Source organism: Acanthaster planci, linkage group LG01 (genome assembly GCF_054643075.1).
Source record: "Acanthaster planci isolate LZ-2023a linkage group LG01, COTS_SCS, whole genome shotgun sequence".
Taxonomy (NCBI): Eukaryota; Metazoa; Echinodermata; class Asteroidea; order Valvatida; family Acanthasteridae; genus Acanthaster; species Acanthaster planci.
In genome coordinates, this window is record NC_141777.1 from 25,392,683 (window position 1) to 25,399,679 (window position 6,997).

Here is a 6,997-nt window from a genome sequence, read left to right on the forward strand (position 1 = left end):
CATTTTGTGAAAATTTGCCAAAACATGAAAATCTTTTTTTCCTAGTTTCAGATCATGCATGCATGCGCTGGCGCACATATGCACACTATGTGGTAAACTCAACTACACCCATGTATTAAATTTAACAGATTTGTACATGTACGTGACTTACGGGTTTATCAATTGTAGCGCTTGGGGAAAATGATCGGTGCAGTAGCTAGTCTTGGACCAAGACGTCAGTGATCGATAGTTGTTTTATTTCTGTTGAAGAGCGCCCTCGTACAACTACAAGTAGTTTTTCGAGCTGGCGCACAGTCTAATTATGAGTCGTTAGGGGGCGCACTATGCACGGTGTCCGCTATCAAGCACTAACGTCTTAAGACCAAGACTATACAGTATCTTGCTACCGTAGCACTGCGCAGCTGAAAAAAAGGTCAAAATATGTGCAAGTTCTCTTTTTTTAATTTACTTGAATTGTGAAATGTAAAGAAACTTTCACCAAATTAAGAAATTATTCAGCAGAAAATCAGAAATTGTTAGTTTTGGCTGAAAAGTGGATTTTTGCTTGATTCCCAACGTGAATTATTTGACCTGACGTCATAATTTCGCGTTCAAATTCGCTTCGCGCCAAGTATGAACCGGCCTTTATGTGGTAAGAGCAGCCGATTATTTAAAAATCCAGATCCTAAATGGGCCTACTCAAATTTTTTCTTTATCTGCACGAAATTGGCTCTGAGTGATAGTTCGTCTGATCATCACTGCATTTGCGATATGTTAAAGGAGTTAGGCCTGTATACACGCTGGACGATTTCAGAATTCTTAGATAACCCCCAATATAGATTTATTTTACGTGCTAATTACAAAACTGTGCAACACCCTATAGACCAAAAATCCGCCACGCGGGCAATGCGGCGCTTTGGTAAAGACCAAGTTTGGACTGCTTAGCATTTAATGTCATTTAAAATTTCAAGAAGGATGACCTTAACTATAACAATTTGCAAGACTTATTTGTGAAATTGACAGGAAAACTGCATCAATCTTTTAGGAGCTACATTCGAAGACTTGAATTCTCTGGCCTTGTCTTGGAATTTACAAGCATGGCCAGAAATTAATTCTAAGATGGCGAGTTCTCCGATCAAGGAAAGTGTGAACGGCTAAGGTATCCCGCCATTGTTATTGCGAGACCATGCGGAATTCATACAAGTTAATTTTCAGCATTACTGCCAATAAGGAGCAACAGATGCGTCCACTTAGGCTTCTCAAAGCAATTACAAGCTCAACAAAATGCCGGATTTTCCATTTATTTTCGATATTGAAGTGTATTGTGTGGCGGCAGTCGTGTAAAAACCATATAATAAAACTCGATTGAACAAAATTAATATTATAAAATGTACACTCTAATTTAATTACTAGTGTCCATTTTCCCTGGCCCAAAAATGTACCACTCATTACCCAGTACGAGTGGACTGGTGGAAGCAATACCGTATGAAAGAATGAAGAGATATCGCCTCTATCGCCTCATTTGTGCAAAATAATGGATCGATAAAACAATAGCGTAAAAGTCACAGGTGGAGGTTAGCAATTTGTCATGGCACAGAAACGAATGTTCCTTTTTAAATATGAAAGAATGCAGCCTAGAAGCCCAAACATTAACCCTTAAGTATACATCATTCATTCATTCAAATGTACTTGTCGCTGCCCGTGATAACCGATACATATACGTTCCCGGCGGTTCAAGCGGCCAACCCACGAACGACAAATCGAGCTGTTCAGCTCAGCCGTGCACGAAAATACTTGGACAAAATTCCTTTATTACTGATTTTAATCATTTGGATTGTCTTCTTTTTCGGGATACTCATTTGCTTAAAGTGCCACTCCTTAACTTGATACTTTGTCAATATTCAGATAGCGCTTGTGTTACAACGTCACGCCCATGGTTACCAATAAATAATCATTAATGGCAAAACTTGGGGGTTCCTTGCTCTATATAGGCAGTGTCCACAGCCTAATCACTGCTTTCGAACAACAAAATACGATGAAAGAATGGTAGCATTACAATGGTCACCAGATTCATCGATCAGGACAGAAAGTTACCCACAATGCTTTGCGCCTCTAGCTGTGACATGCTTTTCATGATAGGCATTTTGCCCTTCCCTCCATCGCGTTATTGTGAGTACTTCTGAGTAGTACGAAGGCGGTGGATAATGAGCAAAGTATGTAGTTCACGTGTCCCTGTGCCCTCTGTCATTTCCGCCCGTAAGTGAGTCTGCCCAGGAACTGACATTTTTAATTTTTCAAGCTACTTCGCTTCGCCCATCCGCAGTTCTACGTAATTGGACTGCCATGAGAGACACCAGGGAAGGAAACAAATACTGTATTAATGATTTATTGGTAAACCATGGACGGGAGGTCTGAACACGAGCGCTATCTGAATATTGACGAAGTAAAAGGAGTGGCTAAGCAAACATGTGCCTCGACAAAGAAGACGATAGGGATGATTAACGGGAGTCGCACTAGTAGCAATTTGTTGAGGCTCACGGGAACACTTCCGCTTTTGGGCTTCGATTTCGTTGATGGCCGCTTGTCGTCGCAATCTTCGGTTTGTTGTTCTGCAGAAAGGTTATTGGCCTCTTGCTTGTCTAATTGAGATACTGTTGCCTAACCGGCTTTGCTGATGTCTGCGATTCTGATTTTTTTAATCAGAAATCAGTGAAGTGGATTCGCGGAGGAAACTCAGAGCGGCACCGGTGTCCGTTTTGGTCAATTTCGAATTTCCCACTGAATTCCAACCTGATCAGTGTTACCACGTTACCACCCATGATAGAACAAGCAAAACAGAACGACACGGAACGGACACGAAGTGCGTTGGAACACTGCGGGAGGTGTTGGACCTGAATGACCGGAGTCAAAGCGCTAACACACGCTTAAATATAGAGTATATGCCAGAGTAATCCACAAACGCAACAGAGTGGCGTGGTATGCACCATCCTATAGACCTTTTTCCTGTGATGTCACGATCATGCTGGACCTATGATGTGTTGTGATGGTAATGTTGCATGGTATTGTGATGGGAATCTACCTATTCAAGAAAACTAGTCAAGCATGCAGCTTCAACCACGTGCAGCATGCGCTTGCACGGTTGAAGCTGCCCATAGGTATACTTGCGATCATCGTGGCCACAGCGGTCCACACGAGGCGATATTGTTTACATTTAGTCACGTGGGTGAAAAAGGTCTATTAGAATGCAAGCATTCGAGCCATTTCCAGGTAGGGCAGCCCAAACAGACAAAACTACATTTTACGTTTTAACGAAGGAATGATTATCTTCCCAAATTAATTTGAGAAAAATAACTTGTTTGTATATATACTAATTACAAGGGCATTATCCACTTGCATTTTTCAACGAATCACACAAAGCTTTTAGAGCTATGCCGTAGTAGTAAAAGAACGTCACTTGCTAGGCGGAATGAAAGTCATGTACATGTGCGCATTATTCCTTTGTCGATTAGGTTTTTATGGAATTCCATATCTGCCGTCGCCCGTCGTCCGTCGCATTTTGCTTTTTGTTGTGTCCCAATTCTGCCATTTACCAGTTCCAAACATATGGTGTTCTATTCCCGCCAAATTAGCGTCGCGTCGTGCCATCGCCCCGATGGCACAACGCGACGCTACGACGGCTCCGTCGCGTCGTGCTGTCGCGTCTTGCCGTCGCGTCGTGCCGTCGATCTGTCGCATCGTGCCGTCGGCCCGTCGCATCGCGTCTTTTCATTGTCTTCATGCACAGATGGATGAAGCCGTTGCTTGTTCTTACTTTTGTTATTGGTTTTTCTTATTTTTTGTTGAGTCGTGTTTTTATTGATGTATATAATAAACACACTTTTGTGGTTTAAATACTCATAGGATCTGTTACTCTATACTGATCTATTTTTCCCTACCCCCCCGCACAAGTACCATTTACACAAGGCAATGTGTTCATCCTTCCATAGTGAATTGAAATGGAATGTAATTGAGGCTTCAACATGAAACTGACACTTTGACCTCAATGTTACAGATTCCATTTACCTACCTGCAAATGATGCCATGGCAGACAGAGAGAATACACTGTATCTCATCTTGTCTGTAGCCTGCGTCAAAATAATGGGAAACTAGTTCATCTCATAGTCAATAATGTTAAGTCAGAAATGGTCACAAGTACGCACTGAAAGGTGATCACAGTAGTTAATTTGAAATAAATATGGGACTACACTTTTTATTTATTTCAAAGAAATTAATATTGAACATCTCTGAAAGAGTGTTGCCTGAATAGTTTCACGTAGGTAAGTAAAATAGGCCTAATTCACTAATGTCGGGCTTTAGCGTTTAGCTTTGCATTATGTGATCTTCGCTACAGTAGAGGCCAAGCCTAGTAATGTTAATCCTAATGCCCATGAAAAAGCCCCGGATAAACATAATGGAAGCTAGTTGTGTTATTACGGTAATTATTTTGTAAAGATGCATTTAAAAAGCTAAACATTGTGAAAAGGATATTATTGACGAGAAGAGGCAATTGAGAATCGAGCAATGTGTAAATCCCCGACATCTTGCATCGTTCAATTAACAAGCTCACTATCGACATCCGCCCTTTATTGACAATCCCAGAATGCAAAGCTGCTAGCAGCACAAACGAGACGGCACGACGCGATGGCACGACGGCAAGACGCGACGATACGACACGACGGTACGACGGCACGACGTAACGGCACGACAGCACGACGCGACGGCCTAATCCACAATGTATAAAAACATGCAATGGCGGGCGACGCGACGGCACGACGCGACGCCACGACGGCAAGACGCGACGCCACGAGGGCACGATACGACGGCACGACGCGCCGGCACGATGCGACATTAACAAGAAATAGCACGACGCGACGGCACGACGGCACGACGCGACGAAATTAGCTTAGCATGAACTCAATAAGAAAGGAGGCGACAACACGACGCGACGGCACGACGCGACGGCACGACGTCGTGCCGTCGCGTCGTGGCGTCGGAGCAACGGTACGACGCGACGCCAGAATGGCGGGAATAGAACACCATACAAACATGCCATTTTCCGTCGTGCGTCGTGCGTCGTCCGTCGTGCGTCGTCCGTCGTGCGTCGCCCATCAAATGGGTTGCATAGGACATGCAAAAGCCGTTGTTTAACAAATGACAATGTGATGATTCCATTCACTTCTAAAGATCTTTTCCGAATAAGGCAAGTACAAATCCCACCTGCAAAGCATATACTAGTCACATAATTAATTCCAATAATGCTAGACTACCCCTGCCCCTTGACAAGAAAATATCGCCTCTCTGAGAATTCAACCAAGTGTTTTTTGGGGAAAAACATTTTCAGCAAAAATGTTCCGGCCAACTTATCCACAGTGTTATTCTAATTTGCATACTGCAAAAATGTGCCGACTTGTTTTCATCAAATTCCAGGAAGAAATCTGCCAACCGATACAGATATTCTATCTTGTCCTCTCAATTTCACCTTGAAATCCACTGCAGAAATACTAGACGTTCTGTGGATAACAAACTGTTTATTAAATGTATTGTTAAGGGGCAATTACCACTTGGTTTAAGTTTCAAAAAATATGACGTGTTGGTTTTTGTGGGTGTGTATGCCATGGTGGCTAGACCAATGAGAACAGGTTGTCCAGCATATCAGCATTAGATGACAGAAGTCTTTTAAACAGTAACGTTACTTGTTAGCCCCATAAATAATGCTGATGTGCTGGACATTCTCAGAGAGGCGATATTTTCTTGTCAAGGGGCAGGGGTAGTCTAGCATTATTGGAATTAATTATGTGACTAGTATATGCTTTGCAGGTGGGATTTGTACTTGCCTTATTCGGAAAGATCTTTAGAAGTGAATGGAATCATCACATTGTCATTTGTTAAACAACGGCTTTTGCATGTCCTATGCAACCCATTTGATGGGCGACGCACGACGGACGACGCACGACGGGCGACGCACGACGGGCGACGCACGACGGACGACGCACGACGGGCGACGCACGACGGCAGATATGGAATTTCATAGGTTTTGCTGTACGATGTAGGTTTGCTGTACACTTGTCTAGATCATGCCAATGCTGTCGAGAAACCCCAACTAATCGTGTCTGGTCCCCCACCCCTTTAAAGAAAATGACCAACAGAGCTGTCCACGCAGTGGACAGCCCGGCCAGCCATTGCTTTGGGGTCCAGTCCACTAATTCAAGCCCCATTGAAAACAGTGTAAAATCAGCACCGTTCAGGGCCCAATAGCATGCACACCAACATCCCTGAGATTTCTGAAACACAAATGAAATTCTTGTCTGGTCACTTATCTTTCAATTTCTTTTCAATTTTTTGTGGGTTAACCAATTACATTTTTAATTATTCCCACAAAACAAAATTACCCCCCAAAAAGTGATTTTTCCGAAGTCCGATTGCAGCCATTTTTCAAGTGGCAACCCTCAACTTTCTCGGGCACTTAGGACCATTTTTCAACCGTAGTTTTTAGCCCTTCTGCTCTCATGTGAAAGCTCAAAGACCCAGGGAGTTGATCCTGGCAACGATTTACACAATCTCACCATTTTGGGGGCCAAACAATCTCCTTTTTCAAAAGATACAGTGGGGGGCACTTTTAATGCTAGTGAGCTGGCCAGAAATTCTCACTTGAATTAGTGGTCTGCACCCTTCGGGATAATTCGCAGAATGCCCACGTGGGAGCGAGTTCCTCCAAAAAGTCCGTGCAGTACGTGTCATGGATCTGATGGCGTTCACAGATTTGGTATTCCAGATGTTCGTGTTACTGACCATGAATGACCCTACAACAGAACGTTACCTGGATTTGCCGCAAACCCTCATTCGGATTGTCGTAAATTTCCATGGCATTTATGGACCTTTTCGCTAATAAATTCATAAATATGCACGCATGCGCACAAATGGCCTTGGCGGCAAGAAGTGTGAGCGGGCCATTGAAAATGTACAGGGGTGTGACTTTGAT